Genomic DNA, 12883 nt, shown 5'->3' with positions numbered 1-12883 from the left:
AAGGCCAGCCTGTGATAGTGGGTAAGTCATTCAACTTTTCCGAGCTTCTGGGCGTGATAAATGTTGTACTTAACTTCAGCTGGACTGTTGAGAGGATTGAAAGAGGTAGTTCATATAAAAGGCACAGTGCCTGGCACAAAATAAGCGCTCAATAAAGTAGAACTATTATTTTGTTTTAAAAAATGAGTATTATTATAAGCGCTAAATTGGAGGAAGGGAGAAAGGGAAGGGTCAGCCACATCCCAATGGACCTGCCCCAGGAAGGAGGAGCCACCCCTCCCCTGGCCCCGCCCCCTTGCCTTCCGAGGGAGGAGACCCCCCGCCCAGGGAAGAGACGAGGGGGCGGAGGAGCGGGAGCGACACATTTTTGAGTTGTGACCAAGTGGAAACTCCCTCCCGGAGGCGGAAGCCGGGGGCGCCCCACTGGGGCCGGAGCCTCCGCCGGGGAGGGATCCGCGGCCCGGGGGCGGGGCGCCGCCGGGACCCGGGGTCCACCCCTCACCCGTCTTATGAATATGAATGAGCCAGCCCCGGCGGGCGGAAGTGCGAGGCGGCCCCGGCCCAGTGGCCCCGCCCCCCGCCGCGGCCCCGCGCCCTGGGGGCGTGGTCTGCCCGCTGACGCCCCGCCTCCCCCGCCCTGCTCGGGGTCTCCTTCCGGCCGGCGCGCCCGGGACGTGACCTCGCGGGCACGCGCCGGAGCCACCTTGGCGGAGGTGCCCGCGGCCCCCGCACAGGTAGGGCCACCCTTTGTCCCCGGCGCCGCCCCCTGGAGCCCGCGTCCTGCCGCCAGCCGCGGCCGGCACCCTTCCACCCGCGTGCGCTGCTCCTCCAGCCCCGGGTCGGGCTGGCTGCCCCCAGGACAGGGTCGGCCCCTTGGCCAGGCTCCCTGGATAGGACTCCTTCATACCTTCGAGCGCTCGCACACGGCGGGGGGAGGGGGCGGTGCAGCAAGAGCCCTGCCCTCAGAGGGCTTAACTTTCCAGGGCGAGAGAGGCCAACGGGGTAAATCAGTAGACCGCCCAGGGTGTCAGAGAGTGTGAAAATGAGGACAAAAGCAGGGGAAGAGCGTCAACTAGGCGGCTAGAGAGGAGAAGTCAGGGAACAAGCCTGTGCCGGGGATTTGACAGGCCCCAGGGCCCTGAAACGGGGGTGGGGGGTGGGGCGGCTGGAGGAAGAGGAGAGTGAAAAGGATGGAATAATGATAATAATGGGTCAGGTGTTGAGCAGGTACCAAAGTGCTAGGTGCTCTATGCATATAATTTCTCTCCATCCTCTGGACTACCCAGACCTGGATAGTACCATTGTCTGAAAGGTTAAATAACTTGCCCAAGGTCACACAGCATTGGAGCCCAAGGAGATTGATGTCATTGCCTGAAACACACCCAGGAGACCGAGGGTGGGGTGACCTTGCCCAAGACGGGTCCTCTACCCTGGGCCTCAGTTTCCTCCCACAGTACTAAAGGGAAAGTGTGTGTTGCGGGGGGTGACTGACCTCCTGAAATGAAGGATGGGCAGGTAGGGCCCTTTTTGCCAGTAATCGGCCCAAAAGCCAGCGTAATGCATACCCAGCAATTGGGGCCCTGAAACCCAGCCTGAATTCAGTGCACAAAACAAGGGTGTAGCAGGAGCTTCTGACGATGTCTGTTCTCCCGGGAGTCTATTATTGTCTGGGAAGCACTTGTCACCCTCCAGGCTCTAGAGCAGGTACAAGTGGCTTCAGGGAGGGAGGGAGGGCGGAAGGCCCAGAGCCTGCTGCTCCTGGGAGTAGGGGGACGGGGGAGCCCAGAATGGCTGAGTGCTCCCAAGCAGTAACAAAGGCGATGCCAGCCAGACAGGCTGTGTGCACCCGCCAGCAACTGCAGGACCAGCAGAATCACTCAACATCCCTGTGAGCCTGGAGCAATTAAAACATACACATGAAATCCACCCAGGTCTGCCCCGGCAAGCGGGTTCTCTGACCGCTGCCCAGACGGGTTGGAAAGGGCCTCGGTTTGCCACTTGGGGTTCTACTGGCTGTGCTGACTGCTTCTCTGCTGTGGGAACCGGGGAGATGTTTGTGTGCTCCTCTGAAGACTGCCCCTGATCCCAAGAAGGCCTGTGGGCTTCTCAGAGGGGCAGGCATGGTGAATCTTAATGCAGTCTGCCCCTTCTGCCTGACACAACTCCCAGTCTTGGCCTTTGGGCTGTGGCAGGAAATGGAGCTCTGAGGTTAGGAGTGGGACCCAGCCCTCTGTGTTCGAGCCTCAGGTCAGCAGTCAGTCGGAAATCCTGATGGTACAGGACCACAGGGGCACTTACTGTCAGGTGCATTTCAGAGATGAGAAAGAGGCTCAGAGAAGTTAAAAGATTTGCTTGAGAGTGCCCAGCTGTAAAGTCGCAGGAGATGGGATCCAGGTGCAAATGGTTCTGGCTCACAAGCCCTGTGCCTCAGGAAGCTGATTCACCCCAGCAGAGGGGATATACTTTTATTTGGCTTGGAGACACCTCCCACACACACATATTCTGTGGGGGTGATGACCAAAGGGGACAGAGACACTTTCTGCTATTTCTGCTATTCTTTCTTCTCTGCTACACAGTCCTTGGGCCTTGTCCCCAGGCCTTTGGGTCTAGGCCAAATCAGTCAGTTCTTCCTCAGGGCAGGACTGGTGTAGGTGTGCCCAGGACCCTGCAGGATCTGGGGCTTTGGTCTTGGAGCTGGGCCCATAGGGTGAATGAGTTCACCTGAGTACCTGGGGCCCATCTGCACGCCCTGGCCTTGAACTAAGGGGACAGCCGGAGCTGTGGCCACTGGCCAGGTGGGCCGTGAGTGTGGGGCTGCCCAGGTAGAGGGAGACAGGTCATGGGACTTATGTGGATAGCATGCCAGAAGGAAATGAGAGTTGGTCCCTCAAGTAACCCTGTGGGCCAGAGCTGGTGAACAGTCACTCTCTGTGCATTGTTTCATATTGAGTTGGTCCCTCCCTCCCGGCAAACTCCTTGCCTCTCTGACAATATTCTGAGTCTTAGAGCCCCAGCAGACTCTCACACTGGACATGCTGACCCAGCAAGTCTGGGACAGAGCCCAGGGGTCTGCATGTTTAACAAGTGGTCCTCTTACTCAACCTGGAAAACCACTGTCCTGGACCTCCCAGCCAGGCAGCCAGGAGAAACCCCTTCTGGAGCTTTCTAGCAGACCGGAGCCTGGTGTATGTAATTGTTTTCCATGACTGAATTTAAATGCATTCCAGTCTCCTTCAGAGCGCTGTCATCAGCTGAGCTTCTCCCCTGTTTAAAATAAATGATTGAGTCTCCAGTGATAGCCCTGTCTCCAGCCCTCCCCTGCCAAATTTCCCAGAAGAGCAGTCCGCCCTACATCACCCACTTACTTCTGAGCTCCTTGTTCTATCCTGAGCTGCCCCACAAGCAGCTCTTTGCACAGAGACCTCTCAACTGCTTTTCCAACAGCTGGTGGTCCTGCTCACCTCCTAAGTCCTCTACGGTCTATACCATCTTCCTGTCTGCCTGTGACCCCTGAAAACGGGTGTTCCTTAAGTTTCCATCCTTAGACCATCTGTTTCCTCAGGTGAAGAAGCAAAAGTGAGGGGGACACCCATCTCTATTCGGGAGAATCCCCAGTATTTCTACTCAGCCTCCGGGCTGTGCCAGGCTGATTTTCCTAGGGCCCAACTTGATGTCTCCCCTAGGCTAATCCATTGGAGCTCTTCCAAATAGACCCTTTGACTTGAGGGGAATCCGTTCACACCTGTGGTGGTCCAGCTGGTGTGGGTTCTGCATGGCTCCTTCCCAAAGCTGCACACCCTGACAGAGGAACAGAGCCCCTGCCATTTTTAAGGGAAATGGTTCTTGGGTTCATGTCAGGAACCAAGCTTCCCTGGGAACTTCTGATTTCTTTATGCTCTCCTTGATAAAATGGTTTGTACCCTCCCGTTTTCATGACCACTGACCCGAGTTATCAGTTGGTGTTGGCTCTGGTGCCCCGGGCATGCAGCCTCCGGATCTCTGTACCTCTCTCCTGCATGTTTAACTATTTTTAAAAAAAACTGTTTTTTTTTAAGGAGGCTCCACGCCCAGTGTTGTCCTTGAATCCACCACCCTGAGATCAAGAGTTGCATGCTCTACTGACTGAGCCAGCCAGGCGCCCCTCTCCTGCATGTTTAACGTCTGCTTTGGCAGCGTCTCTCATGCCTGTCCTGCATTAAGGGTCTCTGGACTCCCCAGTAGCCTGCCTCCTTTGCTGAGAGCCTCCACTGAATGGGCAAGCCCCCTCTGGGTCAGTTCATCTGTCACCTGCTCAGGGACGGCCCGGTATTCTTATTAGGGGCTGTGCAGCATTGGGTCAGTGCCCCTGACCAGAGTTGCGTTCTTAGTTCAGATCCTGGTTTTGCCCTAACCAGCCTTATGACCTGACAGATTCCTTGAGCCTGAAGCTGGTAATAATCATCCCGTCTCATAAGACTCTTGTAAAGATAGACATTATATGACCTCATCTGTAAGAGTCCTTGGCACATAAAATTGCCTGATCTATATTATCACATTTAATCCTCAAAACCAGGTATATGGTCAGGTATATGGTCACTGTTAGGCCCATTTTGTAGTAAGGAAAGGAAGGCCCAGAGAAGCCAAGTGATTCACCCAAGGGCACACAGCTATAAAAGAGCAGAAGTGGGTTTCTGTGCGTTTCATTTTTGAGCTGGATCTTCTAATCACTAACCCCTCACTTCAGTTCTCATTCTTCATCTTCTGTCCATTCATTCATTCACTCAGCATGTATTTATGGCATGCCTGCTACTTACGGATTTGGCAGTGAATGAACAGATGAAGCTCTGCCTTCACAGAGCTTACATATTAGTGGGGGCACAGTTAGAAAGAGATGTATAGGAACTCCTGTGGGAACTTCCCTGAGGCCCCTTTTCTTCCCTGTTTACCCTGGGGGCACAAACCAGGACCCCCCCATCCCACCTCCCTGCTTTTCCTTGTACCTGAAGGCCCTGAGTGGTAGACATTGGCAAAATTGGACTGGATATAGGTTTGACCCTTGTGAAAGAGGAAGTAGGTCACAGCAGGACCTGATACAGGGTTTGAAGGGACTGAAGTCCTTGGGGGTGGGCACCATGAGCCACAGGGCAGGCTTGATTCAGGAACTGCAAGTCAAACCCACAGTGAGATACCACTTTGCACCCACCAGGATGGCTATAACCAAAAAAAAAAAAAAAAGAGGGACAATAATTAAGTATTGGGGAAGACAGGGAGGAATTGGAGCCCTCGCCCAGTGCTGGTGGCGATGTCAGATGGTGCAGCCACTTTGAAATGGTCTGGCAGCACCTCAACATAGAGATACCATTTGACCCAGCAATTCCACTCGTAAGTATCTACCCAAGAGAAATGAAAACACAGGTCCACGCAAAAACTCGTACAGGGATGCTCACAGCAGCATTACAACAGCCAAAAGGGGGAAGGAACCCAAACATCCATCAGCGGATGAGGAGGTAAATAAAACGTGGTCCATCCATGTTGCCAGTTCCCACACAGATGAACCTTGAAAATGTGTTGAGTGCAAGAAGCCAGACACGAAAGGCCACATACTGTATGATGCCACTGTTTTGAAGCACCCAGAGTAGGTAAATCCATAGAGGCAGAAAGCACCCGAGTAGCTGCCAGGGACTGGGGGTGGGGGGCTGGGGGGCTGGCGATGAACAGTAAATGATACTGGGTGCTGGTTGTCTTTTTGGGGTGTTGAAAATGTTCTAAATTGATTGGACACAACATGGTGAAGATACTGGAAACCGCTGAATTGTGTGCTTTGAAATGGTGACTTGCTGCGTGGTTGGGGTTCTCTGGGCACTGCCCTGGCTCTAGGGAAATGATGGCAGAGACATGCCCTGTAGAGGAGATTTCAGGCTTAGCTTAGGAGTCATCCCGAGAGAGGCCCCCACCCCAATACCCGCCCCGCTCTGTCACTGGTCGACTGTCTCAGCCCTTCTTTCTTTCCTTTATGGCTCTTCCCACCCTCGGGATTGTTTTCTTGTCCTCGGACCCAATTTTGTCGACTCTCGCTGGGCTGAGTTCCATGACGCCAGGGGCTCGTCCGCATCTTGTTTGTGGTCCCATAGTAGGTGTTCAGATACCTGCTGAACAGATGGACCGGGATATGTTGCTAACAGTGGAGGGGGGAGGTCTGGGCTGGGGTCCGTGCTCGCTGCGGTGGGGTAGAGAGAGTCAGCACAGCAGATCAGGGTGTCTCCCGGCCCCAGTGGCTTTCTTTTTCTCTCTGTTGCAGTTCCAGGAGAATGTCTCTGGAAAGGAAGCCCAACGCCCGGTCTGGCTGGGAAGAGGCAAAAAAGGGGAGGGGAGCAGGAGTGGAGGCCGGGCGGGCCTGGGGAGGAAGTCTGCAGCCCGGGCTGCCGAGGGTGTGGTGTCTGTGTTTGCACCTTTGGAATGCAGCTGATTCACTCCGGGGAGCCCTCTGCAGCCACTGCTGCTGCCTTGGATCTGACATCTGGAGGCTGAATTCCAGGAGGAGAGAGACGGATTCCTGCAAGCAGATGCCAACTTTGAAGGTCAAACTGAGCGATGGAGCTGCTTTCGCAGGAGGCCCAGAGCATCCAACACTGCCCCACCCCAGGATTCTGGGAGAGGTGAGACGCAGCCCTGAAAGGAGCAGATCCTCTATGTGAACAGCCTAGGGCAGGGAAGCAGAACTCTGCAGTCAGACCTGGGTTCAAAGATCACTTACTCAACAGTTCCTGTAACTCATGGGCCAAGGGCCTAGCTGGTCCCATGCTCAGCAATGGCACCGGGACACTGGCTTCCTTCTCCTGGCCCAATGTCCGCTGTGTTGCTCTATTTTCCCCATCAGTGTTTTCGGAAGCCTGAGAACTCCCAGCTTGCCTCCCCCTGGGGCTCCAGCAAGCCCCTTGGCTTCTGAGATCCCAGCTCCTCTCAGATGCTGATTGAACAAGCCTGGCTCAGGAGCTTGCCCCAGGACAGGTCCAACACTCCTAGAACCACATGGAGAAAGTGGGAGTGAGGGGTCCTCCAAAGGAGCCAATGCCCGGTTGTGGGCAGAAACAGCACACATCCCAACTCTGCTCAGCTGCCTCTGCAGGACCGGCTTCTGGGGCACTGTGCTTAGCTTTATGGCTTTTACCTACTGGGTGTCCCACTGGCTAAGTTCCTTAAGCTCTCAGAAGCTCATTTTCTTCATCTTTGAAATCTCAGAGGATTCTTTTAAGGATTGAATGAGACAGTGCATGCAAATCTCTTGGCACCTTCCTGGCCCAGAGGAGACAAGATGCTAACTAGTTCTCTTTCTCTTCCCTATATGTAGGTTCTAGGTGATTCTGTCTAGATCTGTGTGGTCTGAAAGGGCTGTGCATTTGTGCGTGCGTGCATGTGTGTGTATATGTGTGCGTGCGTGTGTGTGCATGTGCCTGTGTGTGCATCATGTGCGTGTGTGTGCATATCGTGCATGTGCATGTGTGCGTGCATCGTGTGCGTGTGCATGCACGCCTTGTGTGCGTCATGTGTGTGCATGTGTGCATCGTGTGCGTGTGCATGCATGCCTGTGTGCGTCGTGTGTGTGCACATCGTGCATGTGTGTGTGCACCGTGTGCGTGCATGCATCGTGGGTGTGCGTGCGTGCATGTGTGTGTATATGTGTGCGTGCGTGTGCATGTGTGCACATCGTGCATGTGCTCGCGTGCGTGCGTGCATGTGTGTATGTGTGTGTGCATCATGTGTGTGCTCACAGCAGGCCTGGCCCCATTCCCTTCTCCGAGGTATTTGTACTATTTGGCTTCTCTCGGACAGGGTTGCAGACTACACAGGACAGAGGGGGGAGGCAGGAGGGACAGGAGATGGGTGGAAGGAGGAGCTCGGGGGCCTCACTGGTGGGTCTGCAGGCTCAGGCCTGCCTCTGGAGTCCCTCCGTGGGCCCTCAGCTCCACCTGGGGCTGGAGGAAGGGCCCAGGCTCTGAGGAGGAGATGCCTCCGTCCCTCCAGTGCCACATTATCAGTGTGTCTCGTCATTCGACAGTGGGTATGGGGGGGCCCTGCCCTGGACCAGACTTGCTTATCTCATATATTCTCTCTCACCTGGAACCTGGAATTCTAGAGCCTCTGAGAGGGCACAGTGCAGGCCTACTGCAAGCTTTTTGTACCGATTTGTGAACTGAAGTGAAGCACTTCCCATAACCTGTTTGGGGCACGCAGAGCACTAGGATGGCAGTGCCACCCCTTGGGCTCAGCACCCTCCACCCCTACCAGCCCTGCTCAGTGGCACACGTCTGAGCCTCCATAGGTCCACGTGTGCCCTTGTCCCCACTAAACCACTCAAGTCCTCCAACTCTGGCCTGTTCGCTGCACCTTAGAGAAGCCTTTCCTGCCAGCCTCCTGCCCCCCCGGGTTATTCTCCCCACGGCCTTGTGTTCAGTAGCTCTGTGCAGAGCTGACATGGCAGTCATGTCACCCGTGCGTGTCCTATGTGCCATTAGCCAGACTCTGTGTGACTTGTCCCAGGCTTCCAGGACCACTCTGCCCGGTTCTCTTCTGGATGTCGAGCATTTAAAAATATGTTCATCTCAAAAAAAAAATATGTTCATCTCTTTCACCATATGACAGACTCTCTGAAGGACATAGTAAAGAGAGCTGCATTTTCTGAACTCTTTCCAAGTGCTTTTTAAAAATGGAGATATAAGGGCGCTTGGGTGGCTTAGTGGGTTAAGCGTCCCACTCTTGATCTCAGCGAGGGTCTCAATCTGAGGGTCGTGAGTTAAGGCCCTGCATTGGCCTCCATGCTGGGTGTGGAGCCTACTTAAATAAAATAAATAAAAATTGAGATGCAATTCATATGCCATAAAATTCACCCTTTTAAAGCATACAATCTAATGGGTTTTAGTACCTTCACAGAGTGGTGCATCCATCGCCACCTTCTGATTCCAGAACATTTTCGTCATCCCAGAAAGAACCCCCTGCAGGGCGCTTGGGTGGCTCAGTTGGTTAAGCGACTGCCTTCGGCTCAGGTCATGATCCTGGAGTCCCAGGATCGAGTCCCACATCGGGCTCTCTGCTCGGCAGGGAGTCTGCTTCTCCCTCTGACCCTCTTCCCTCTTGTGCTCTCTGTCTCTCATTCTCTCTCTCTCAAATAAATAAATAAAATCTTTAAAAAAAGAAAGAAAGAACCCCCTGCAGGTTCACCAGTTGCAACAAATGCGCGGCTCACGTGGAGGGTGCTGATAGTCGGGGAGGCTGTGCGTGTGTGGGGGCGGCCAGTGTGTGGCAAATCTCTGTACCTTCTGCTCGATATGGCTATGAACTTACAACTGCTCTAAAACAATGGAATTGATTAAAAACAAAAAACAAAGCCAAAAAGAAACCCTGAGTCCATTAGCAGTCCCTACCCATTCCTCCCTCCCCCAGCCCCTGGCAACCATCAATCTGCTTTCTGTCTCTATGGAATTGCCTGTTCTGGATGTTTCGTATCAACAGAATCACACACATCGTGGCCTTCCGTGTCTGGCTTCTCTCACTGAGCATCGTGTCTTCGAGGTTCCTCCGTGCTATGGCAGGTATCAATGCTTTATTCCTTTCTCTGGCTGAATAATATTCCATTGTTTCTTTGGCTAGATCAGAATTTCTTTATCTGTTCATCCATCCATGGACATTTGGGTTGTTTCTACCTTTTGTGAATAATGCTGCTATGAACGTGCATGTGCAAGTTTTTGTAAAGAAGAAGGTTTTCAGGGGTGCCTGGGTGGCTCAGTCGGTTAAGTGTCTGCCTTTTGGTTTCAGTTCAGGTCGTGATCTCAGGGTTATGAGATCGAGCCCCACGCATCGGGCTCCATGCTCAGCACAGTGTCTGCTTGGGATTCTCTCTCCCTGTGCCCCTCCCCTAGCTCATGCTTGCTCTAAATAAATAAATAAATAAATAAATAAATAAATAAATAAATAAATAAAATCTTAAAAAAAGGTTTTCAGTCTAAGTGCTTTTTGACAAACACCTCATATGATCCTCACAGAAACCCTGAATGTTGGTGCTAATATGTTCCAACTTGGGCTGATCAGGAAACAGAGGCTCAGAGAGGGGAGGCAAGATCATGCTGCTGGAAGCCCTGGGATTCTCCGGCTCCTGGTCACCAGGCGGGCTCCCATGATGCCAACTGAGGTGTTTCCGTTCCGTTTTAGCAGAGCCTTGCCGAGTACTGCCCTACAGTAAATGCTGCTGACTCTCCAGACAAGGGCCATGCAAACCTCAAGCCCCAGAGGCGCTCTGTGATGTGTCCAGCAGTTGTACACCTGCTCTGGGGTTATGGGATGTCCCTCCTGCCACAGATTCATCCACACATCTGGGACCAGGCATTTCCCCTGCCTCCTCTGGATGCTGCTCTCAGCCTATATCACCTTGCTTTCCTGGGAGTCCCGGGGCTACCCTTCTTGGATTCGGCACGTAGACCCACGTTCACCTTCTGGTGAACTTTGCTTTTTCCACCTTCCCACGTGGCATGTGGCTGAGTGTGCCCATCAGACAAGCCCAGGGTCAAGTCTGCTCTGGGGCTTTGGTTGTGTGGCTTCGAGCAAGTTTCTTAACTTCTCTGAGCCTCTGCTCATTGGTAGTGGTGGTCAAAACACTACTACCTGTGAACCCGGTGATATGGTGGATGAGGACTGACCAAGGGAAGGGAGATGAGGTACTCAGTACCCAACACCTCACACACACTTGGGAAGTGACCTGTCTCTGGTTGGGCCTCACTGCAAAGGCAGGCTGGCAGCCAGCCCAGGGATAGGGCAGGGAGCTTTGTGTGTCTCCTTGCCATGGAGCCGTGGGAGGCTTCTGTGACTCAGTTCTGTTCAAGGAGGGGGATGTCAAGGCCAAGCCTCTGAGGTCGGGACCCCAAGGAACCTTCCCATTCTCCTGGGTCTGCCCTCTGCCCGGCTCCCCACCTGGTGCTCTGGCAAAGCTGGGCAGGGCCCAGTGCATTCTCTGCTGGTTGCCTGGGTACGGCCCTCGGCCCCTTCCCCAGACCTGCAACACAGACTGGCTGCCCCCTGGCCCATGGGCCTGGATACTGGCCGTGTCTGTGGGCCATCCTGCGTGGGTGCCGTAGCCCCCGGCACGAGGCAGGAAGGGCCGCCATCCTGAGGGGACATGGTCTGGCCGCAGGAGTGGAGCCTCAGGGTCCTGACAGGTAAACCCTCTCTTCTCACTGCTGCTGAGACTCAGCCTTTCTCAGCCCTTCCCCTCTCCTCCTGCTTCTCACGTTGCAGCTTCTGAGTTACAGGCACCACCCCGTGCTGCTGCTGAGGCCGCTGAGGCTGCTGAGGCCACTGCACCAGACAGAAGTTAACCCCTCATGTGCTGGTGCTGGCAGCAGCGTGGCCGGAAATGAACAGCAGGGGCTCAAGGTCCGGAGCTGCTGAGGGAGGAGAAAGCCCACCTGAAAGCAGCCCTTTTGCTCCAGCCTGGATCCCCTCTGGGGTGCTTCTCTCTTCTCCTTCCTCCCTGTCTGCTCGAACTCGAATCCACAGCCTTTCCTGACCCCCAGGAGTTGTTTCTTCCTTTGGCTGTCTGGGCGGTGACCACAGAATGTGTGGGCTCTATCTCACCGCTACTTGACCTTGTCATTTCACGCAGACCATGTTTTCTCCTCTCCACGCCCTGACACAGGCCAGCTCCTCTCTTGCACCTGGCCTCGTCTGGTAGCAGGTGAGCTCTGGAGTCCTGAGGCCAGCATGGGAGCCACTCCGGGGGCAGGAGCACAGGTGGCTGGGAGCTGGGAGGGGCCTGAAGGGAGCCAGGCGCTGACTAGCGGGCATGATCTTGGGCAAGTCCCTAGGGCATCCCAGGACTTGAGGTGCCATAATGAGTACCAGACAGAATGGCGGTAAAGCCGCCAGAGCAGCAGCTCGTCTGTGGGGGCGCAGGCCACAGAGGCACACAGACATCTGGGTACTCTGGAGCTCCGAGCCCACTCCTCCCTAGGGAGACCCACTCCCGCAGCCTCCCCCATCAGAGCAGGCCTCTGTCCCTTCCCCGACTTGGCCACTCCTGGCCCAGCCTTCTCTATTCTCAAGTGGGACTTGAGGTCCTGCCTTTCCTCCCCCATCTCTGGCCACTCCTTCAGAGGAGAGCCCATGTCACAGACAAACACTGGACACCCTCCCGGAGCTCAACAGCATCCATAGTTTCGTCTTCCAGTGGCCCTATGTTTTGTACCTTCCCTCTGAACCCCAAATACTCCCTCCTGGATTTTTGTGCGCCTCTGCTCAAACTTTGCCCTCTCTGTCCACACCCCCTTGGTTTCTGGGCTGACTTGCTCTCTCTCTCTCTTTTTTTTTTTTTGATTTATTTACTTATTTGAGAGAGAGAGTACAGGTCAGGGGGAGAGCGGGTGGTGGCAGAGGGAGAGGGACAGAGAGAATCCCAAGCAGACTCCCACTGAGTGCAGAGCCCAGCCCAATAGGGCTTGACGTGGGGCGGGACGCAGGCTCAATACGAAGCTCGATCCCACAACCCAAGCTTGATCCCACAACCCGAGATCATGACCCAAGCTGAAATCAAGAGTCAGACACAATTGACTGAGCCACCCAGGCATCCCCCGACTTGTTCTCATTTTAATGTTGACCAGATGCCCCGAGAATCTGTCCCCACTTCCCCCTGAACTCCCTGGTGGGAAGGGCCTGGGCTGGGTGTCAGGTCTCATATTTCGCTGGGGGAAAATCCCCTAGCAGAAGGATGTGAAGGTTTCCCATGGAGTGTGATGGAAGGAGCTGGGTGCTGACCAGGTCCAGGACAGGGCACAATGGTGGAGGGTGAGCAGGGGGTGAGGGCAGGAGCCTGCCCCAGTGGGCTGAAGTGTGAGGCCTGGAGACACCGGGAACAGGACCC

General features: G+C 54.6%; 1 long non-coding RNA gene across 1 annotated transcript; it reads left to right on the top strand.

Annotated features, from left to right (window-relative positions):
• The first annotated feature begins 624 nt into the window (after positions 1-624).
• Positions 625-9828, top strand: LOC113931793. The gene is made up of 4 exons (XR_003522870.1): positions 625-734; positions 6278-6635; positions 9487-9566; positions 9790-9828. It is a non-coding gene; the product is annotated as an uncharacterized LOC113931793 (long non-coding RNA).
• The last annotated feature ends 3055 nt before the right edge of the window (positions 9829-12883 follow it).

The sequence above is a fragment of the Zalophus californianus genome, chromosome 10 (assembly GCF_009762305.2).
Source record: "Zalophus californianus isolate mZalCal1 chromosome 10, mZalCal1.pri.v2, whole genome shotgun sequence".
Lineage (NCBI taxonomy): Eukaryota > Metazoa > Chordata > Mammalia > Carnivora > Otariidae > Zalophus > Zalophus californianus.
This window is presented reverse-complemented; position numbering and strand designations above follow the sequence as displayed.